This window comes from Lactuca virosa, chromosome 4, assembly GCF_052849685.1.
Source record: "Lactuca virosa cultivar CGN04683 chromosome 4, Lactuca_virosa_CGN04683_v6, whole genome shotgun sequence".
In the NCBI taxonomy this organism is placed as follows: domain Eukaryota; kingdom Viridiplantae; phylum Streptophyta; class Magnoliopsida; order Asterales; family Asteraceae; genus Lactuca; species Lactuca virosa.
Window position 1 is genome coordinate 31,607,994 of NC_136429.1, and position 25,178 is coordinate 31,633,171.

Here is a 25,178-nt window from a genome sequence, read left to right on the forward strand (position 1 = left end):
AATTACTTGTTAAAATTGTTTAATGCTTAATTCATGATCATTATGTGTTTTAATGGGATCCATAATTTGTCATCAAGTTATGGATTACCAAAAGTTTTTTCTTTTAAAGTCGATTATTAAACACATAGGTTACATAAAATGAAAAGTCACTCATTTTAATGAACCATTTAACTCATGTGTTATGAATTGAAAGGTTTTGTAAAGTTACTAAACTTGCCCTCAAGTTTTGGAACATGTAAAGTCATCTTAATAAACTTTAGTTCCAACCCCTAGAATTTTAAAAGTTAAAATTCAACCCTTATACTTTATAATATTATAAGTTAATAATATATATATATATATATATATATATATATATATATATAACTACTTATAATGCATATATGTTGTGGGTCCTTTTCAATTTTAAGACATCTATCTTAAAAACAAGGAGAATGCTTTTTGGCCATTAAATAAAAAATGAATGGTTTGGATTGTGATCCAGATAAATAAAAATTAACCAATCAGAAAATACCTACACTTTTACACACAAAAATACACACTTAGTTTCACAAAAACATACTATATAAACAAATTACACGAAATCTGAAGAATAGCTTCCACCACGCCACTATTATTAACGTCCCAACAACCGTCTCTTTCTTCTCCCCCTCCGACGATTTCTCTTCCCGCATTTGTTATCACCGACATTGGCACAACTTCCACCACCACGACCGTCACTCCTCATTTTGTACGACTGTTTCTTCACCCTTTGTTGCGCCCCTAACCATTACCAAAAACCATAGATATATAATTGGCGTGAGAACATCCTCCTTCCACCAACAGCAGATGCACTTACCCTAAATATTGGTTTTTTTCTTTATTTCGATTGTTCTTTTGTATTTAACTATATGTGTGATTGTCTAATAATTGTTTTTTGACATTTCTATTTCAAGTTTAAAGATTTTGGATTGATTTTGGATTGATTTTTCCTTTCGTATTTCTGTTTATAAGCTCTGTGTTTGTATTTGTATATAGATCTAGCAAAAGGTTTATGATTCATGTTTTGAGTAAAAGTCTGTGTTTATTAACATTTTTAGCAATATGTTTCAGATTTAAGGTTTATATATAGTAAAAAGTTTCCAATATGTTGTGTTCATCTTCAAAAAAAAATGTAATTATTGTTTATTGATCGAGGACCATATGTTGAATTGCAAATATTATGTTTGATGCATATATTACTTTATGTTTTTGTTTATTTAGTTATTAAATTTTTTTTTTCGAACTTAGACTTTTGTTTGAATATGAATCAATAGTCAAGAATCGTTTGTTGAATCAACATTTAATACAGTTATTTAATTTTTGTGCTGTAGTACAATAGATAGTTTACTAAAATGATCAAATTTTCAATTATAGATATACGAATCTATTTTAAACCAATAAAATGTAATTTAATACATTATATCTCAAAATTGATGCATGATAAAAAAAAATTTGAAAACAAATAAATCGATATATCACAGAATATAAAGAAGCATAATTTTCAAATACATAAATTATGACGTTGAAAGCTGTGTTTTTACGATATCCAAAGCATGCAACTGAAAAGTTGTTTCCATTCTTTAGAAAAATAGCATACACAAATAGGTGTTAAAGAGTAGGTTTTTTTTTTATGTTTCTTTGTAATCTAAATTCAAAATTCGAATTTATGCTTTTAAATCTTAAAAAATGTTAGATCCAATTAAGAACATTTAAATATATAGATAAAGTGATAAACAAAAGGTATGATAGTGTAATACTTATTTCTATCAATTTCGCTCTAAATAACAATAAAATAAAATTTAATTGTTTCTAAATAAAATGAAAATAAAATTTATTTCTATTTTATTGTTTTGTGATATTTTTACAACTTTGAGTAAGATTATTTGATATTATCTATTTTTAATATAATTGTAATTTTAATTTAAGTGATATTTAATAATTTAATAATTAAAGTTTTTCGTTTTTATTCTATAGCATTTAAGGTGTAGCTAAAAATCTTTTTACATATCTTTACATTTTAATTAAATCAATTGATTTAATGGTTTTTAAAATATCTAAATTATAAAAATAATTAAGTTTTAAGTCTGTAATTGAAATATTGGGGTAGAATAATATATTTATAAAATATATGAATCGTAATTTCTTATAAATACTATATGTATGATATGTTGTACAAAACTATAAATAACTATAATAACTATTTTCCTATTCACTATAATTAAAATATTAGTTACTTTTACTGGTATGTTACATATATAAAAATTAGATTGGTTTTATTATATTATGTGAAGTAAAACTTTATTTTTAAAAGTTTATTATTGAAGTAAAAACTCATTTTGATGAATAATACATACTCCGTATTACATAAGAAATTAGGCACTCATTTTTCTTAAACCGGTGGACAACTTTAAATATAGATTTTTTAAAAGTTTGACAAAAAAAAAATTAGGTTACAATATGATTATACTTCACATGTGTTTATACAATATATTATTTTGATTTTAACGTGGGAAGTAATTCTAAAAAACAAAAGATGATAAAACAAATATTTTTAAATTTCAAATGTCAAGTTGAAAAATCCAATATATAAAAGATCTTTTTGAAGATCACATGCAACAGTTGAGTGTGGACATAGCAAAAATTGTGATTTGGCGCTGTGGGATGTTCGAAATCTGACAAGTAATTTTTTTATTGGTGAATAACATATTAACACTATAAAGTAGTGTATTAACACGATAAATTGTCTACTTTATTGTCATCTTAAATACCATAATTATGAACCTACATCACACCTTTTGTAGTTATAATAAATATCTCCATTAGACCACATACAATATAATTTTTAATGACACTTAATTCCGCTTCAAATGATATTAATGTTTTTTTTAATCCCTATACACAATAAATTTAAAATCTTCACCAACTACGTTAAAATATTCAATTTTTCATTATAAGTTGGAATATAAAATGTTGATGAACGGAATTTCTTTTTTTGCCTTATATATAATAATGCGTACCCGATAAATGATAAACCTCAATAAAATTCAAGTTATTTTAAATATACCAATAAATGTTTTAAAAATTGGTTTGAATAGATTTGTCAAATCAGTAGACCGTAAACTTGAGACGAAAGTGATTCAACATGATCGATTTTATGACAATTTCTAGACCGGATTGAATTGGATGTCTACTTCGATAAACGAGTTGAACAACTTGACCGATCAGGTTATCCGACAAGTCGAATGAAGACGGATGTAAACATATATGGAGCCCAAAATTGTCTCTCAAAAAGAGCCCTTATTGAGAGAAGAGGAATTCCAACATATATAACCACTTATATTAACATGTCGCACCAATGTGAGATACACTAACACACCTCCTTACAATCAGAGGCTTAATGAGGATAGCAGGGATGTGTTGAGGCACGGGGGTGCGGGACACCGGCTCCGATACCATGTAAATATATGTGGAGTCAAAGATTGTCTCTCTAAAAGAGTCATTGTTGAGAAAAAAGGATTCCAGCATATATAATCACATATATTACCGTGTCGCATCAGAGATACAATAACAATGCACATCACTACCAGACAAGAGTCCAACACATACTAGACACCGGTATGACATCGATCTTCTCAAATTGAAGACCGATACTTCTCAACTTTATGTTTATGGCTATATAATATAATTCATTTTGATAAGGATTTATGTTTGTGTGTGTTAAATTCTTGCTTTTGTGTGTGTGTGTGTATATATATATATATATATATATATATATATATATATATATATATATATATAAGAAGTAAAAAAAAATTAATGTGTGTGTGTGTGTGTATATATATATATATATATATATATATATATATATATATATATATATATATATATATATATATAAGAAGTACAAAAAAATTAATGACATCGGGTTAGAATGAGGGTCGAACCGATCAAATAGGAAACCGATTACAAAACCAGTTCAAGTAAAAAGCTGGTTTTAATTGACAACAATCCAATGCCAAATCGATCTTACAAAGGAAGATTTGATAACACTCTAATTTTTCTCATTACAAATATGTCATGTACAAATAATAAAATACTAACGCTTATATTCCTCCGATTTATTACATCTTCTTTGGAAAATATAATGTTTATGAGAAAACATCGATCAATGTAATTAGATTATTCGGCGAAAAAAACTATTTAACACCCACTAAAATGAAAATAATCGAGAAAAATATACTATTAACCGCCCCGTATTTCTTGACCGTTGTATCGTCGGAATGAAACAAGTCGAAAGAAAACAATTTGACGATCGCCGAAATGACACTAATTTTCGTTCGGAAACTAATCGCCAGAATGAAATAAATCGTCGCCGCCGCATCGCGCGGGTACGCTACTAGTATATATATATATATATATATATATATATATATATATATATATATATATATATATATATATATATATATATATATATATATATATATATATATATATATATATATATATATATATATATATATATATATATATATATATGTATAAGATCAAGTCGTTTTACCGTTAGTAGGCCTCATTCACGAAGCCGGTCTATAAGGGGGGTATAAGGTCGTTGCCTATAAAATGGTAGCTTAATGGGTGTCTGTTCTCACCCACCGCTTCCTTCATCGGTGGAGGGTCGTTAGCCGAACGGGTAGGACAATGACTTCACACCTTGTTTTGTGATCCTCGGCATCCCAGTCACAAAACCTGAAGGGCACACTCGAGATTGAAACATGTCATTGAAAAGTTCAATGAATCTCAAAAGAATCTAGGAGTTTCTAAGACCAATTAAAACCTAATAATTTAATATTTCGTTTTTCATGGTGGAAATTGGTGAATCGTCATTCACCTACCTTTCAAATATGTTATAGCCTAGATTACGGCATCCCTCTTCTAAGTTATAATATATTGTGATTGGGTCCTAGCCTTAATATTACATTTAGGTGTTTTTATTAAGGACTATCTTTATATCTAAACTAAACTTGTCGTTTCTTCTTTTTCAGATGTCTTCCAACAATGCTGCTTCTGGCTCAAACCCTATCGACTCCTTCTCTCTCATGAACCTTTGTGGGAGAGTCATCTTTGATGGATCCAACTTTACAGATTGGATCAGGAACATCAGGATGGTCACTCGGTATGAGAACAAAGAATATGTTCTCGACAAGGAGCTTAAGGTACCCGAGCCGTCTGCTACTCCTGAGGAGATCACTGAATATGAGGCACATGAAAGAGATGCTACCAAAGTGGCATGCATCATGTTGGCCACTATGATAGTCGAGCTCCAAAAGTCCTATGAGGACTACTATCCTTTTGAGATGCACTAGGATTTGATGGAACGCTACCATCAGAGTGCTCGTCAAGAGCGATATGAAATCATCTCCTCCATGATAACAACCCGGATGAAGGATGGTGAACCCATCACGGGCCACATGCAGAAAATGCAAAGGTATGTGGACCGTTTGATGAAGCTGAATGTGAACTTTCCCGAGGAGTTGTCAATAGATATCATTTTGCACTCCTTACCTTCCTGTTATGATCAATTCCGCATGACATACCACATGAACAAGGAGGAAGTTACCCTCAGCAAACTTCAAGGACTCCTAAAGACCGCTGAAAGTGGTCTTAAAGGTAAGTCGGTTGTTACCACTCCTACTCCTACTCAAAACTCCGCCTCTGTCTTGGCAATCGGGAAAAGTAGAACCAAGAAAGGTTTCGTCACTCCTTCTTCTGATCCAAAAGAGGCTGAATGCTTCTATTGCCATGAAAAGTCGCACTGGAAGCGGAACTGCCCAAAGTACCAGCAAGATCTGAAGGATGGGAAAGTAAAACCCAACCATGCAGGTATTTACACTATATTATCTAATAACTCACCCTATTCTAACTCTTGGGTCCTTGATACCGGCTGTGGTATTCATATTTGTTCTGATTTGCAGGGACTAAGAAGAAGTGAGAATGTGGAGCATGAAAAGATAAACTTGACCATGGGGAATAGGAAAGCTTCACCTGTCACCAATATTGGAGTTTACTCTTTATTGCTAAGTAGTGGGTTTAATTTAGATTTGAATAAATGTTGTTACTCGCCTGAAATGGCAAGAAATATTATTTCCTTTCATGCTTTGTACAAACAAGGATTTACCTTTTCTTTTGATAATGAAGTTGGTGGAATAAATGCTTTCTTTAATAATGTGTTTTATTTTAAAGCATTACCTTGTGATGATGTGTATGAAGTTGTGTCTGTTGTAGATAACTTAGGAAATAATGTGTTGTGTATTGATTCTACTAATGATAATAACTTGGATAAAGCATCGTTATGGCATTGTCGTCTTGGACATGTAAGAAAGAAACGCATAGGCCAACTCCAAAAGGATGGAGTCTTGGAGTCATTTGACCTAAAGTCAGTTGATAGTTGTGAATCATGCTTACTTGGAAAAATGACAAAGTCACCCTTCACAGGTTCTTGTGCTAGGGGTGAAGGTTTGTTGGATCTAGTGCACACAGATGTGTGTGGACCCTTCAAAACTGCCACAAGGGATGCTAATCATTATTATGTGACTTTTACAGATGATTATAGTAGATATGGATATATCTACTTAATCAAGTATAAGTCAGAGACTTTCGATAGCTTTAAAGAGTTTAAACAGGAAGTAGAGAATCAATTGGGCAGGAACATTAATATGCTTCGATCCGATCGTGGTGGTGAGTATCTTAGTACAGAGTTCCTCGACTATCTTAAGGAATGTGGGGTTGTCTCACAATTGACACCTCCCAGGACACCACATCTAAACGGTGTAGCTGAGAGGCGTAATCGAACCTTGTTGGACATGGTTCGTTCCATGATGAGTCGAGATTTGCTACCAATCTCATTCTGGGGGTATGCCTTAGAGACTGCCGCCCATATCCTTAATCTGGTCCCTACAAAGAAGGTTGCCAAAACACCTCACGAGATGTGGACTGGAAAAGTTCCTAATCTAGCCCACATCAAGATTTGGGGTTGCGAAGCTTTCGTGAGACGCGAGACTCACGATAAGCTCGAACCTTGAAGTGAGAGGTGTATTTTCATCGGCTACCCACAGAAATCCTTTGGTTACCTCTTCTACAGACCTAGTGAGAATGTGCTCTTTGTAGCAAGGAGGGGTGTCTTTCGAGAGAGAGAGTTCATAAGCCAAGGAAACAGTGGGAGGCAAATTGACCTTGAAGAAATTCAAGAGTCAAGTGGTGAAGGAACCTCAAACCCTAGCAATCAACCTGAGGAGGAAACTCCTGTTGATCCGACAGAAGAGTCTGTAACTCTGAGGCGTTCCACGAGAGTTAGGAATGCACCTGAGCATTACTATGGATTCCATATTACGGCAGAAGGTGATACACTTATCAGTGATAGCACACTGGTGAGTCTGGATGAACCTAACAACTACACGGAAGCCATGGAAGGCCCTGAGGCTGCTAAATGGAAAGAGGCTATGGACAGCGAGATACAATCCATGTATGACAATCAAGTTTGGAACTTGGTTGACAATGTACCAGGTCGCAAGACAGTTGGGTGCAAATGGATCTTCAAGAAGAAGACCGACATGGATGGTAATGTACACACTTATAAGGCGCGACTGGTTGCAAAAGGCTTTTCTCAAACTCCGAGAGTTGATTATGATGAGACCTTTTCACCAGTAGCCAAGATTAAGTCTATTAGGGTTATGTTAGCCATTGCTGCATTTCATCATTATGAAATATGGCAAATGGATGTCAAAACCGCTTTCCTTAATGGAAAGTTGGCTGAGGATGTTCACATGAGTCAGCCAGAGGGTTTTGTCCATACAGAGTACCCTAATAGAGTGTGTAAGCTTGAGAAATCCATTTATGGATTAAATCAAGCACCTCGCAGATGGAATCTTTGCTTCGATGAGAAAGTCAAAGAGTTTAGCTTTTCGAGGAGTGAAGATGAATATTGTGTATATGTCAAGGCTAGGAGGAGTATAGTTAGCTTTTTGGTATTGTATGTAGATGACATACTACTCATAGGAAATGACATCCCAACTCTGCAGGAAGTTAAGTCCTGGCTTGGGAAGTGTTTTGCTATGAAGGACCATGGAGAAGCTGCCTACATTCTACGGATAAGGCTTTTGAGAGACCGGAGTATAAGACTAATTGGACTTAGTCAGAGTACCTACTTGGATATGGTGCTGAAGAGGTTCAGCATGTAGGATTCCAAAAAAGGAGAGTTACCTATCCAGTGTAACACCATATTGAGTAAGACTCAGAGCCCGAGTACTGAGGCTGAGATAGCAGAAATGAGTCGAGTGCCTTATGCTTCCGCAGTAGGCTCGATCATGTATGTTATGACTTGTATTCGTCCTGATGTGGCCTTTGCCTTGAGCATGGTCAGCAGATATCAGAGGAACCCTGGCAAGGCTCACTGGACTATGGTAAAGAATATCCTCAAGTACCTGCGGAGGACTAAGGACTGGGTCCTTACCCTCGGTGGGAGTGATGACTTGAGAGTTGTAGGGTATAGTGATGCTAGCTTCCAGAATGATAGGGATAATTTCCGCTCTCAGTCAGGCTGGGTCTTTACCTTAAACGGAGGAGCAATTACTTGGAAAAGTTCCAAGAAGGAGACAGTGGCTGATTCAACTTGCGAATCAGAGTATATAACAGCAAGCCAGGCAGCAAAGGAGGTAATATGGCTGAAGAACTTCATTGGAGACCTTGGAGTAGTACCAGCTATAAAGGAGCCTATGGAAATTTTCTGTGATAGTGAAAGTGCAGTTGCCTTAGCCAAGGAACCAAGGGATCACGGGAGATCCAGACACATCGACAGAAAATACCATTTCATCAGACATCGAATAGAAGAAGGACTCCTCGTGGCAAAGAGGGTATCATCGGATGAGAACCCAGCAGATCCCCTCACGAAGGGACTGAGTAGGGCTAAGCATCTCCAACATGGGCGCATAGGGCTGAAGGATGATATTAGTTTTAGTAGTTAGATAACTTTGAAATTTGTAAAGTGTAATTGACATTTGATGATGAATAAAAGTTGTGTTTATTTATGAGTAAAGTGTTGCTATCTTTTGTCAATCGTTTACTATTATTTCTTTTGCATGTTTTGACTTCCAGAATATTTATGTTATGTTTTACATATTATTCAAATTATCCACAGTCGGTCATATGTTGGAAGTAGATATGAATTAAGACTGTCGTGAAGTTGGCTTGTAGAGGGCCATGTGGTTAGACATGGCAAGAGATGCTACAACACTTCATGAGTGCTCATAAGTTCTGAGTATTGGATCCAACCCACGCTCGCTGGTATCACTTCATGGAATTTATCTCGAGTGATCGCGAGACGGTAATATCATATAAGTCTTCAAACCTAGAGATATGACTTGTTGCCTATGAGTTGGTTATACATTGATTATACGAAAACGCATTGGTAACTCGATGTTATAAAACGTGCCTTTGTGTATGATTCAACAAGTAGTAGAACAAGCATATGAGTCGAAGTTTATCTGTTCCTTCTTGGATTAGAAGCGATATCTGGGCCCCTCGATGATTTTGTGTTGACCCATGTATCGGGCCCGGTCAGAACTAAGTTGATAGGTTCAATTAAGTTCTATGTCAAACAAATCGGAAATCGGGAAACAAACTGCTGGACAATAAGTAAGACATTGTTCCATGTATTTGTCCGGCTGATATCTAGAACAGAGGATTATATGATCACTTATCTTAAATGGCGTATCATCATCATCTCAGTTCCGCGAGACCTTGAAAGAGCTACGATTGCTGATCGGTTCCTGAAGTCATACTTGCAGTTATAGTTATTAGACTTATCCAAGTGGGAGACTGTTGGATAAGGTGTCTAAGTCCATAACTATATTTGGTATATACTTGACCCGACCCGGCATGGTCCATTTGGGTTGCATGGCATCGTGTATTTGGATAAACTAAAATGAGAGAAATAAGACTTATGGTTTATTAATATATTATAAGTTCTAATATATTAATAATATTATTTAATTAGTATTGATCAAGAATTAATCTAGAATTAATTAAGTGATCAAAAGGTGACTAATTAAATATATGGGTTGATTGTGTAAATCATCCATACTTGTGTAGTGGGCTAAATGCTTCATGGATTATCAAGTTGGGCTAAAACCCATAGGATGCTCCATGGATGCTCCATGGAGGTTTAAACCCATGGGTCATGGAAATGAAGAGCCATGTTACATTAGGGTTTACATAGTGTAACCCTAATTCTAACACACTATATAAGGACCCTTATGTTCACCAAAATTGGATACACTAAGAAATGGAGAGGGCAAGCCGATTTTAGAAGTGTTCTACATTTCTCCCAAGTCATTCCAATAGCATTTGGTGTTGTGTGAAACATTTGAGGCATCACACTTGGGGTGCTAGGCTCTCAAGGTTTTTAAGGAATCAAATCAACTACAAGGTATGTAATTCTAGCTATCTTTTATGTTTATAAGTTCCCCATGTATGCTAGATAGGATTAAGAACCTTGGAAATCAAATTTTGCATGTATTTTAGACAAACATAGATCCAAGGTTTCTAGGGTTGCATGTACATCTTAGGAGTGTTAGAATGCTCAAAACCCATCAGTTTCGACTCATGTTGATTATGGTTTGGTATGGTGGATGAATAGCAAGACCATGGGCTGGGCCCATGGCTATTGTGAAAGTGTTGTAAGCCCATGGCTATTGTGAAAGTGTTGTAAGCCTATGATGAGAGTCGTAGCATTCACTAGGATGAGTTAGACCATCACAAGAGTGGTTGTTGTACTGTAGGAGGATCACAACGAACGTATAGGTCAAGTCAGGTAGTTATTTTTGGTTGACCACTCCTTGTTGGGAATGAGGATTTGTTGGAGCCGTGACGATGTTTTACGCTTGTATAGCTCTCAGATGGGTGAGACCCGTGGGCGAGACCCGTATAGCTATGATAGATTGAGTGAGATCTGTGGGTTAGGCCTGTTTCGTTATGATAGTGTGGGTGAGACCCGTGGGTGAGGTCGAATTAGTTATGTTATCTTGGGTGAGTGGACCATTCAGATGTTTGAGGTTATGCTCAGGGCATGTGGTTTTGGTTGTGAATTCCCATGCCAATCGAAGGTTGGCGAGATCAGGGTGAGTTGTAATCTTTATTATCAAGTGGGATAAATGGTGTCGTGGTGTATTGTAAATCAGTAAGTGTACGACTCATGAGGGTAGAACCCAATAGTGTATGGCATGGGTGGGACGTTAGATCAAGTGTGGAGTAGGTAAGCTTAGTAATCAGCGGTTTGGATCCGTGTGGTTGATAGGCTAGGGTATCCGTTATCAGTTAGACTATTGGGCAGGGTCTCGTTGTGCAACCATGTGTGAGATTTTCGGTCTCAGCGAGCGGTTAAGGATTTTGCATCCCAGGTGATTAAAAAGTCAGACATGATTTAGGGTTTTCCGTCTTCAGGTAGAGCTGTTGGGTTTTCTTTCGTTGGCTGAGGTCAGAATGTTAAGGTTCATTCTTCGTTAGGGCATGTGATATTTGCTAAGATTGGGTTTCGATAGCAATGTTGGTAGGCGGACGTCGGTATGAGATGACTTCTCATCCTTAATTGGAATTCATAAAGTTTTGTCAGCATCGACAGGTTTGACAGAGGAAGCAGTAAGTACCAGCATACATCTTTAATGTTTTGAACCACTGAAATAGGTATCATGGTAACTTAGTTTGTACCCGAAGCAAAAGTCAAGACCACGAATTTCGAGGACGAAATTATTATAAGTGGGGGAGAGTTGTAACACCCGGTTTTCCATTTAATTATTTAAAGAGGGATATAAATATTAGAACAATTAAGTACATATATGAATAGTGATCGATTAGAATTTTGATTAATTAATAAGGGTATTTATAAGATTTATTGTTATCTAATGATTAATTAATTAAATAAATAAATAAGCTTTCAAACAACAACAACAACAACAACAACAACAACAACAACAACAATAATAATAATAATAATAATAGTAATAATAAACTAATTAATTAATTCAATCAATAAGGTGTATTAAAAGTTAATGAATAATATTGAAGTGTAGGATTAAAATGAAATTTAGGAAAACTTGTATTGAATAGAGATATAGGATTGGGGGTGTAATGTGTGCATGGCTTGAATTCAAAGGGCTAAAATGCTATTTTTGAAAATCTGGTGCTATGTTGCCCCATACACTCGACAACCTGCAGGCCTTCCTCCTCCTATTTTGTTTGAACTTGCATCGTATTCTCCATAAAGAAACAACCTAAGGCCCACTTTTATCCATTTGATAACCAAATCGTCGCAGTGAAGGTTTAATGTGAAGTGTGTTTTACGTCCGGATGCTAGAGAGAAATTTAGATAGCGAAAGGAGTGAGAAAGAATAGAGAAATGGTAGAAGGTAAGGGAAAGAAAAGATTTTCGGTGAATCCATGTATGTCGAGAAAGGAAGAAGATGGAGATGCTGTGTTTTTGCGGCAAGCTATGGTGCACCTCCGACGACAACAAAGGTGGCATTCTAATGGCGGTGTAAGGTACGGATGATGCATGTATGGTGTTCATAAGACTCTAAGTGATTGTAATGACACACCATTTATCCTTCCTATTAATTTAATGAATGTATGGTTATTTGAATGAAATCTGGTTATGTAAACCACCAATGTGCTTGGGTAAAGTTTGAGGTACCATGAAATGCTAATGGATTTGAGAGAACAAGGGGCTGTAATATGTGGGTGTATGTGTGAACCTTGTTTTATTCATACGTATTCCGGTGAGGTCGTGTAGCTCCGACAACCAAAGAGCATCAGAAGCATTAATTAGAGGTGTGATGGGGAGAGGCTTTGTTGGTTGGAAAGCCTCAAATCTCACACTCTAAACTTTCGTATATAATGAACTTGGAGAAGAGAACAAAAGACTTTCAAATATGAAGTATAAATGGTGTACTTTAAAGTTGCAGAAAAGGTAGACACTGAAGACTTCCTTTATTCATTAACTCTAAAGGCTTTAAATAGCCTACCGACTACAACGTGCAACACAAAAGTAGGAATAAAAGACTCCTATTTTTACTACACCTAAAGACCCATTCTCTAACGTATACCTCCTTGCAAATCGGTCAAAGGAGTATTACCAATTCTAAACTAATAAAATCAATAACTAAAGACATAAAACTTAAACTAAATTTTCTTTATTCCAATACCCAACTGCATGTCACGTGAATATGGTAAATGAGCCAATTAATTCCAACAATCACCCCCTTAATTGGCTATTTACCAATTCTATTCACAATAATGCTGGTTCGTCTTCGATCAAATTAGCTTCTTCTTTCTCCCACTTAGGACATTCGTTATTGAAGTGGCCAAGTTCACCACACTTGTAACATTTCACGTGGCTTTTATCCCGGTAACGCTCATTGCCATCTCGACCATTCACGGACCCACGACCTCTTCCCCGGCCACGTCCAAAGCCATTCCGACTTGAGCCTCCGTTACCACAATGCTTACATACATGCGGTTTTTCTTCACTAGCCAAAAGTAAACCGCCTTGAATGCCTTCGGTTTTCTCCGTCCCTTTTAAACGCTCCTCGTAAGCCTTTAGTCTTCCAACGGCTTCATCGAAAAGCATTGACTCCAAATCAAAACATTGCTCGATTGAAGCCACAATTTGGAGAAATGACTTAGGCATTGAATCAAGCAATCTTTTCACCAAATCAACTTCTTCAAGCTCGTAACCGAGAGATCTTGCTTTTGAGGCTAGACCAGTCAATTTTGACACAAACTCATCCACTGTTTCGCCATCATTCATACGCAAGCTTTCAAGCTCCCTCTTCAATGTTGCAAGCCGAGCCGCTCTCACCCGATCCACACCCAAATAGCGAGTCTTCAATCCATCCCACACCTGTTTTGGATCGGTGTAATCAGCCATTTGCAAGACCATGTCTTCCGGTATAGCTTGAAACAAGAAAGCAAGAGCTTGTTTCTTCTTCTTTGGATCCGAATCTTCATGCAATTGTCTCGGTTCCACTGTTTCCCATATACCATGAGCATCCATAATTGATTTGATTTTGACTGCCCACACCGGATAATTCGTCGAGGTCAAGACCGGAACTTGGTATGACATCGAACTTCCTTCCCTAGGTACCAAGGCCATTTTTTACTGTGAGTTGTGACAGCACCAACCTTTTCCGATCAAATCTGTCTTGAGACTCCTCTTCCACCAGTCAAGAAAACCAAACGCCTGTTTCTTCTGTTTTCTTTACCCGCAAAGAAGCCAAACCAAAAACCCCACCCGTTCTGATTTTTTCTGCTTGTCTTTCCGCTTCTGGTTAGGCTTCTAGAACAGATTTGATCAAGGAAGGATGCTGCACCCTTTTTTTTTTGCAATCAAGAACCACTCAAACCCTCAACCGAGCCTGGGGCTCTGATACCAAATGTTGGTTGGAAAGCCTCAAATCTCACACTCTAAACTTTCGTATATAATGAACTTGGAGAAGAGAACAAAAGACTTTCAAATATGAAGTATAAATGGTGTACTTTAAAGTTGCAGAAAAGGTAGACACTGAAGACTTCCTTTATTCATTAACTCTAAAGGCTTTAAATAGCCTACCGACTACAACGTGCAACACAAAAGTAGGAATAAAAGACTCCTATTTTTACTACACCTAAAGACCCATTCTCTAACGTATACCTCCTTGCAAATCGGTCAAAGGAGTATTACCAATTCTAAACTAATAAAATCAATAACTAAAGACATAAAACTTAAACTAAATTTTCTTTATTCCAATACCCAACTGCATGTCACGTGAATATGGTAAATGAGCCAATTAATTCCAACAGGCTTAACCCCGTTGGTACTCATGTAGGTTGTGTCCGGCGAGCTTATAAGTCGTGAATGGGTTGTGAATAGCTGATGAATTTGTGAGGGAGGTTCCCTGTGAAACCCCAGTTGGTTTTCTACACTCGAGGAAGAGAGATTGAAGCCTTTGTGTCCTGGATTCGGCTAAGAAAGGCACAAACGAAATCAAATGTGAAACTCTAGTTTTTCGGGTATTCCTTCTCCGGCGAAGCTGAGGTTCAACCCATTGTATTTTTTGGTGAGATGGTGCAGGTGCGTCTTCCTGTTTAAACCCCAATTGGATTGGTCGTCGTTTTAGTATTTGAAGTTGGTGTCAGGGCTAGTTCTTCATCGTTGTTGAAGGGGTGTCACTCGCCAGAGATGGCTGCATCAGTGACTAGTGAAGTCAACCTTGACTGGTGCGCTGGAGATGGAGGCAACAGGTGATTTTCCTTCGTCTTTAATTTGTTCTCGAATTATGTTAGATTTTAACTATTGGGCTGATTTTATGAATAAACCCTTTATTGGCTAATAAATCGGATTGTTCTGATGACTAGTATTTGGGCTTGGAGATTTGGGTTTTATGGATAGTTAAATTAATACAGATTAATTAAGATATCAAATGATAGGAAATATTTTTTAAATATGATTTGTTTTAATTATTTATAAGATCAATTTATGGAATAAGATTGTAAATATATAATAACTACCGAGTAAGATTAGGGGAAAATGATTAAATATAATTTACTTGATCAGTTGGTTAATTATCAGTTATGTATCTTATATAAGGGTTAGATTAATCCTGATGATTAAGAATGAGATAGGCTAAATCTGAAAATTTAGACACATAACCAAGGGCGGACCGATTGTTATTAAGGAAATAACAACGAATTAGAGAGATATTGTGAAGTATTACTAAGTGATATTCCAGATATGAACTAAGTAGATATTAATGTTATCGGATGTAGATGTTTAGAAAGTGGGACAACCATCTTTACCACTCCGGTGGTTTTAATATGAATTTCCTGTTCGGGTGAGTCTCATCACTGTACTTGTGGGTCGAAGGCACCAATGTCGGCCCAGTAGATTATGTATGTAGGATGCTAGTTGTCTTTATGAATCTTGCATGTGTTTGTATGTATACCGGGCAGGACCCGATGCTAGGCGGGCCTAATGAATGTGTTGGGCGGGGCCCACCACAGGTTACTAACAGATCTGTATCGGGCGGGGTCGGTGAATGTCGGGTAGGGCCCAATATATGTATGGTATGTGGTATTTTAGGGACCTCGCTAAACTTTATACTTACGGTTTCATGTTTATGGTTTCAAATACTTTTGGTTCCAAGGGGAATGGTTTGATGTGATTGTACCGCATCCACCAGTGTTCCCCATGATTTGATTTGTTTTGTACTCTGATAATTATACCACATGTTTTATACGCTTATGGGATTTCAAAATTGACTGAATGGTTGTTTTTCATCGATTTAAAGAAAAACTTTCACTTAGAATTTTTGGGACGTTACAAGAGCATACCTCACAGACACAAGTAGGGTAAGGTAAAGATTCAATAACATTAATATTTGCTTTATCAACCTCTAGACCCTTAGATGAGACAATGTGACTGGGTATGAGACATTGATCAACCATAAAATGACATTTTTCATAATTTAAAACAAGTTTGGTGTCAATGCATCTATCAAAAAAATTTTGTCAAGTTACCTAAACACTCTTTAAAGGAATTACCATGCACAATGAAATTCATCCATGAAAATGGATCCGCTGATAAGCAAATGTGCTTAAGGGAAAAGCAAAGGAGGTCTTTTCTTGGTCTTTGGTGATGGAACCCATAATACCCATCAAGACAACAGTAATGGGTCTTTCCCGCTAACATTTCCAACATTTGGTCAATAAAGGATAGCGGGAAATAATATTTCTTAGTAGCATTATTTAGTGTTATATAATCAATACAAACTCGCCACCCGTTTTGCATATGGGCGAGGATTAATTTACCTAGGGCATTTTCAGAAACGGTAATACCTAACTTTTTGGGTACAACTTGAACCAGGCTTACCCATTTGCTATCTAAGACTAGGTAAATCATCCCCACTTTCAAGAGCTTCAAGATCTCTTTCTTGACCGCTTCCATCATTGGTGGGTTTTGTCTCCTTTCAGCATCTTTTGTTGGCTTGTAATGATCATCCATAACGATTTCGTGCATGCAAAGTGAGGGGCTCAATCCCTTGATGTCGGTTGTGGTCTATTTGATTGCTTCTTTGTAGCCCTTTAAGGTGGTCACCAACTCTTTTTCCTATTCTTTTGATAGCTTGCTAGATTGATCACCGGTCAGGTCTCTTTGTCACCTAAATAAAAATATTTAAGGTGATCGAGAAGTGTATTCAACTCTAGAACTGGTGCCTACACATTAGAAGGAAGCAATTTTTCATTAGTAATTGGTAATTTCAGTTTTAACTACTCATCTTTCATCTTCTTTCTTTCCATGCATGTGGCAATGTCCCCCAAATCTTCTCCCAAGACAAACTCTCTTGATAACTCCATGGTTGTGTTTTTATCTTAGTTCTTATTTAAGACTAATGCTACCAACTCTTTATTAGTAACATCAAAACATTCATCAACTAGTGGTTCAATCACATCAATAAATTAAGAGCATGAATATGAATTGGATTTTACATAGCCTAATAGATGTTGAAATTGATAACCTCCCTCGAACTCCATAGATATAGTGCCATTATAGACATCTATTTTGTTTTGATGTTTCCATAAAGGGACTCCCTAAAAGTATGGAGCTTGGATTGGGGTTTTCATCATCACCCGTGTCTAATACATAAAAGTAGGCTAGAAAAACAAGCTCATTGACTTTCACTAACACGTCCTCTAATACACCCTTAAGATGTACTATAGACCGGTCGGCAAGTTGAATGACAAATCCGGGTTTTGATAAATATCCAATTCCTAATGATTTATAGCAAGAATATGACAAAATAGTAATGGAAGCTGACTTGCAAGGAGCCGTGAAAAGTCTCGGGTCTTTGCATTTTTAGGGCAATCTCTTTTGTAAAACCATGGATATATTTTCCCCAACTTTTACGATTTCATTCCCTTTTAATTTTGTTTTATATGTGTAAATTTCATTAAGGATCTTTGCATATCTACAAACTTGTTTTATAGCATCGATGTCACGACTAGTAGATTAAGGTTAAGATTTATATCCATGTACAAGAAAATTTCCTTTGTGTAACCTTGCATCATTTTAATTAGTAAAATTCAAACTTCAATGATATTAAGTTCATACCTTCATACATTGTCATCCAAGTCGAAACAACATCATATAATCCTGAAACATAATCCAACAAGCCGATTCCACTCAACTTTGGGCCTTAGCCCAAGCTTCTCGGCCCAAATCCCTTTTTGGACCAAGACGCTCTTCTTGGGCCCTAATGGGCCGATAGCCTTTCCAATGGGTCTTTTGGACCGAAAACCCTCCAATGGACTTATATTGGGTCTTAAGACCCTTATTGGGCCTTATTTAGCCGCGAAAATTCTCCTTAGACCATAATGGGCCGAAAACCTCTATTAGGTATTATTTTGGGCCGAAACCTCCTCTAATGGGCCAAAAATCTCTATTGGGCCATCTATTAGGCCTCCGCTAATGGGCCTTTTGGGCCAAAAGCTTCTAGTTGGCCTTTATATGGGCCGAGAACCCATACTTGGGCCATAGTTGGGCCGAGAATCATTTTTTTGGGCTCTTTGAACCGAAAACCATTTATTAAGCTTTAAGGGGCCGAGAATCCTTATTGGGCCAAACCAAAAATTGGAACTACTTTTCTTGGGCCACTCTTTTGGGCCGAGGACCCCTCTTGGGTCGGTTAGCCCATCTAAACAAACAAAAAAGAAAAGAAAAGGGGAGGAATTATCTATGCCTGCCACCATAACATTGACTACCTCCACGCAATTGACCACCATACCTCAAGGCAAGGCACATTTGTCCAACATGTATCCAAGTCTCACTCTTCTCCCTCCTCCCTCTTGATTTGTCCGAACTCTTCCCCCCACCCACATTCACAACTTCACTTTTCAACTCAATTTCCTCTCAACTCTCAAGAATTCCCTCATCTTCTTTCTCTAAAAATTGTGGGGGTGTGTGTGTGTTCTCCAAAGAAGTTTTCTTCAAAGATCACAAGCTTGGTAAGTTATAAGTTAAACTCCGTAGTTTTGTTCCAAGTTTATGCTAAGATTTTTCCCTTACTCTCTCACTTTCGTGTATATGCCTCTTAGAACACCTCTCACTTCGAGAGTTCCCTCAAGAAGGCAATATAGGCTCAAAAATCATTCTCCTTCTTCATCTACATCTTGAAAACTCCAAGGTGAGCTTCATACCCCTTATTTCGAGTTTTCTTTCTTTTGGGGGAGGATACAAGTCTAGTCTTGTGTAAAATCTTTGTATATTTGCATGTATTTGTGTGTATGTATGTTTATGTGTGACGAAATGTTGATATTTCATGCTTACACTCCAAGATCTCTAGATTTTGTTAAATCTCTAGTTGTTGGAACATAGTTATCTTGGTGTTGTTTCATTTATTTTGGTGTTTTGTTAAAAATGGAAACAAGTTGCTAGGTGAAAAATGGTTTCACTTGATGTGTGTTAAAAATCACAAAAATATGTCCAAGAATATGTTAAAACATTTTTGGTTACGAAGGCTTGAAAAATGGTAAAATATAAAATTTACACTCAAAATGGTAAATTTTTGAATATATAAATTTTTACCACAAACACTTGTAAAAATGGGTTATTTATGATAATTGTGGTAAAAATGGGTTATTTATGACAATTGTAGTAAAAATGGGCAAATTCATTTTTTTTCCACAAAATTTGTATAAATACATAAAATAAAATAAAATTTAAGTTTTATATGTATTGTGGAAAAATCGAGATATGTAAAAATTATTATTATCATGGTGTAAAATCTAAGGTAATATGTTATTTTTACACAAAATGTTATGAATAAATTAGTTCAATATTGAGTATTTATAAAAAGAGTTTATAAATAATATTATCAAAATGGTGAACTAAACAGACTTTATGACACAAACGCTGTGTGTCATAAGCTGTCTGTCATAAAGGCTTTCAAACACTTATAGTAACCTGTGTAAGTTTTACGACATAAATTATTGCGTGTCATAAAAATGCAGTCGTAAATATACACTTGACGCGTTATTTATAATATTCAATAATGGGATTCTACGTTTTCGTAAATTATATTAAGGCTCTTGTGAGACACTCCTTCGCCGTAACTATCTAGTGTACACCGTAAGTCCTGTAGTTATAACCAGAGTCTCCTGGAGGGAGAGCGGGATATTGTGTATATATCTATACGAGATTGACGCCCCCACACCTGAGCTGTGCGCTATAGCTAGACAGGCCAGTCTAGGGTGACAAATATCTTATTAGTAACCGACGCCTGAAGAACGCCAAGACAGGCGCTTTAGTCACATTAGTATGGTTGTAACGACTCACATAGAGAATAACAATATTATTTTCAAATTTACGCAGAATATATACTCTACTCATTTTATAAAGTACAAAACTATGTGTTGTCTATTTTATAATTAACTTCACCACTCTGGTCTTAGGGTTTTAAGACCACAACTTTTCATATAACAGAAAACATAGGATTTTTCTGGGAACACTCTCTATATAATTTCAAACAAGGAAAAACAAAGAACACGCATGCAATTATACAAGATTTGGATCGAGACTCACAAACCATTTCTACAGAAAATATTGGATTTTCTGGAGTTTTACAAACTATTACATAGTTTTCTTATAAACATGCTTATGAACTCGCCAACATTCTATGTTGACGCTTTTCACAACGACTTGTATTCTCAGTGACTCAGTAAGCAGGTTTTGCAGCCATGGATTTTGGATAATTGTTGTATTTTTGAAATATCATACATTGTGTTATTTTTGGGATGTAATTTCATGAACAAATACAAAGTTGTAAACAATTCACGTTGGTATCTGTAATGTATGATGTTTGGTTGCTATGTCTCATTTATAATCAACTGTTACGATATTACAAGATGAAGTCACTCGCCCCCGGACGTTTCCGCCGTCCCGGTTCGGGGGCGTGACAATCGATAAGGGGAATGTTAACCTTAACTTTTCTGAACATTTCCATTATTTCATTATCTTCTCGCTCTTTCTTTGAGTATACAAATCTTCCGGGAAGTGGTAGTTGTGTGACTCTTCATGGTTAACCTGAAATTTCGGACCATCATATCTTTTTCCACCTCTTAGTGTGATGGCACAAACCTTGTGCATCGAGTTGCTTTTGTTTTGGGTGGGCAACTTTCCTTGAGATTCCAATTTGCTAACGGATGTAGCAAGCTATGACATTTACTGCTTAAAGTTCTTTATTCTTACCTTTATCTCCTTTTGGAATGATTAGGTGCTAGTTGCCAAGCTCTTGACTATGTCCTCCAAGTACATACTTGATGAACCCGTTTATTGAGGACGATGGTGTGGCTGCCTTAGCTTAAAATTCTTAAGTTGGAATGGTGGCCTTTGTTGATATGGAGGCAGTTATCTTTGCTGATAACACATATTATGTAACACCCCGGTTATTAAATAAATAAAATAGATAAAATTAATATGAATAGTAACCCTAAAATCCATAATATTTTGTGAGGTGTTGGTTTTCGGGAGCCAAATGATATAATTTGGGTTTTCGGGGATTAAAGTGTGATTCTGGGATGTATTTTGTAAAGATTTTCAAAAATCAGGGGGTGTTTAGTAATTAATAGACTAAAATTGAAAGGATTTTGGAATGTTGGGGGTTAAACGGTAACTTCTGGGACTTGGATTGAAATGAATTATTAAGGAAGGGGGCTATTTGGTAAATAACAGATTTAAGTTGAGAAGAATTCAAAAGAAGGGGATAGAAGTGTAATTATGGACTAAGTCTTGAAATTGACGGGCATGAACCCGTCACCCCTTCATATATATGCAATATGTAACCCTAAACCTAGCTAACACTTCAGCCGCCACCCACCCTTATGCCTCCCTCACCGGCGCCGCCACCACCACGTTTCCGATCAGCCAATGACCACAGCAACCACCGGACTTCCACCTTTCTCCTCCTTCTCCTTCTTCAGTCACCGCCATGTGAAGCCTCATCCACCATTCGACCCCTTTGCTGTTCCGACCAACCAATACCACGACAGATTATGGCCGCCGGCAAAGATTCGTGTTGTGAACCGCCGCAACCCAGCCGCCGATACGTGAACGGCGAACGACAGGGTTGCTACCACCGCTGCGACACAACCGGTGGAGACTCAGTCGTCGTAAGCTCCGTTGTAGCGCTGCTGTTCCGCCGCCGCCGTTCTCCGAGCTGTTACGTCGCCTCAACGACTGATTCGTTTTCCTTGCCGTACACGGGTTCTTAATGAGGGACTCGGCGAGTCGGTTACTAGACTCGGCGAGTCGCCCCTGTTTTCAGAAATCTATAAATAGGACATTATAGCCCGAAACTAAAGGCTTCTCTGGAACCCTTGGAGACTAAATTGCGATTGAAGGTGTTGTTGGAGCTCTGGAACTCGTGAATCGACTTTAGCATCCAATTTTGAGGAGATCAAAAGGCACAATCTCATTCTCTTTTCTTAATGTAGTGTTTTTACCATGTTTAGATCATTAGGTTCAGTTTATGAGACGTTTTCTGCTATTAATATGAGCTAAAAACTCGTTTCTTTTGTTTAGGGTAGACAACTTTATGACTATGGTTTTATTTTGTGGTTGGATTAATTTAATTTGGTGAATTTTGTTTGATTAAGCTTGTTAAAGATCCTCATGTGTTGCCAATAACTATTTTCTGTAAATTATCAAGTGTATTAAGTTGCATGAACATCTCTTGATTGCTTGTCTCATATAATTTATGTGAAAACAATGTTATATGCCTAGGAATAGTGAACATGAAACTAGGGGTTAATTAGAAAATAGGTAAATTAATGTGTGAGCTTGTATGACGAACAATCATATAAGAAGTTAATTGAATTAGTAATTTGATTAGCTAACTAGAAGTCTTACCAAACCCGAATCAATAAACTAGGAAACTCATTAGTTTAACCAATTGGCCACTGTTTGAATTGATTTGTTTTCTAAGGATTAGTAATAGTGAACATGAACCTAATCACATTAATCGGTAGCCAAAGATAAATTAATCCATTGTACATGCCATAAAATCAACCATAGGAATAAGTTAGTTGAACCTGAACATAAGTCTCCTTTAATATTGAATTTAGTTGATTTTTATCTGTTTTAGCTATTAATTGCTTTGTTTAAGTGTTAGATAAGTGCATAATTTTCTATTCTTGCAAAACTAGATAAAACCTCTTTTCTTTTATTAATTTGTTTTTTTAGATAATTTAGTAGTTAGTTTATTTACCGTTCCCTGTGTTCGATACCCTGCTTGCTTAATTATACCACCAATTGACAGGTACACTGCCTTTTGTGTGTCTAAATCATATTTAAAAAGTAGGACTAAAACTAGTGAAATAAACACACATCAAGTTTGTTGCGCCGTTGCCAGGGAACAGTTCTAAAATAAAATTTAATTGCTAGTATTATCGATCCTTTGTGTGAGAACTATCTTGCGCAAAGTTACTGCTTTAGTAGATTAGTTATTAGGATTGAATTCTAGTTTTTTTTGTTTTTAGGATTTTAGTTCTAATTTTTTTTTTCTGATTTACCTTTGACTCGCCGAGTACAGTTGCAGCTACTCGACGAGTCCATCGTAATAATCCAATTTTGTTTTTAGTTTTGTTTTGTTCTTTTTACACGTGTTTTCTGTTTATTTCAGGTATTTTATGACCTAAGGATCGAACTCATCTTTGGTACTACCTCTTGAAAACCTGGAATCAGCTTTAAGGGAGAATAAGGAGAAGAACGTTGAAGAGACTAACCCGCCGAAGAAATCACTTTTCAAAGACCTTAAATCGGTCTTTGGAAAGAAGAAAAGCTAGAAAGTGGGAGAGTCTAGCAGCCAAAAGAGCGAAGAAAGCAAGATAGAAGGCTTTGGATTTAACCCCAATCCAAAAGAAACCGAATACGAAACCGAAACCGAAACCGAAACCGAACAATAAAGCGACCTAGAAGGCGAACCCGATAACACCATGGCTAACATTGCTGATCTCACCATGGATGAATATAAGAAGAGGTTGTGTGATGATATCGGGCTGGGACTAGTGCAACCCGCAATTCCAGTAACTGCTACCTTTGAGCTAAAAGGCCACATTCTCCCTCAACTCAAGGACATCCCATTCTACGGGAAGGATCACGAAGACGCGTACAAGCACATCGACAAGGTCAATGACATAGCCAACTATTTCAACATCACGAACGTTCCTCGCGAGACTGTTTTGCTTCGTATGATACCGGTCACATTTAAGGGGGTTGCAAAAGACTGGCTGAAATCACTTCCCCCAGGATCCATCACCACTTGGGCAAAAATGCGTGAAGAGTTCATTGAATAATTTTGCCCTCCTTCAAAAATAGCAAAATTGAAGAAATCCATTGCTAACTTCGAGCAACAACCGGGCGAGTCACTATACGAGGCGTGGGAGAGATACAAAAGCTTGTTGAGGAATTGCCCCCATAATGACTTGAACGTTCAACAAGAAGTCTCCATTTTCTATGATGGAGTAAATGTTACCACTAGACAACTCCTTGAATCTCAAGGCCCATTGACAAAGAAAAATTTGGCGGAAGTTAAAGAACTCATTGAAGAATTCTCTAAGCACTCTAGAGAATATCATAACCCAAGGAGTGACTCAACTCGAGGGGTGGTGAACTCTATTTCCGATGACATGGCAGCAATGATGGAAAAATTGGAGAGCATGGATCGAAGAATGACTAAGATGGACCAATCCATCCATGCCATTAGAGTGGGATGTGACAACTGTAGAGGGCCTCACCTTACTAAAGACTGTGATCTTGATGAGAACGAAATATCGAAAAGCTCAAGTGTGCTATTCAAGTGGTGATAGATACGATGATGATTAGTGAAAACCCAAGAACTAATGGCTAACTTATGATGAGTACAAGAAGGCGAAGGAAGAAAAGTATAAGCAAAAAGCAAGAGGTTTTTACCAAAAGGAGGAGCCGATGCAAGAAAAGAAATCGGATTTGGAAGATATGTTTACAAGATTCGTAGCCGCATCCGATAAAAGGCATAACGATACTGATGTTGCAATAA

At 36.7% G+C, this 25,178-nt stretch overlaps 1 non-coding gene across 1 annotated transcript; it reads right to left on the reverse strand.

The window, feature by feature from the left end:
* Nucleotides 1-24,480: 24,480 nt before the first annotated feature.
* Nucleotides 24,481-24,587, reverse strand: LOC145110510 (small nucleolar RNA R71). The gene has a single exon (XR_013709889.1). It is a non-coding gene; the product is annotated as a small nucleolar RNA R71 (small nucleolar RNA).
* Nucleotides 24,588-25,178: the final 591 nt, after the last annotated feature.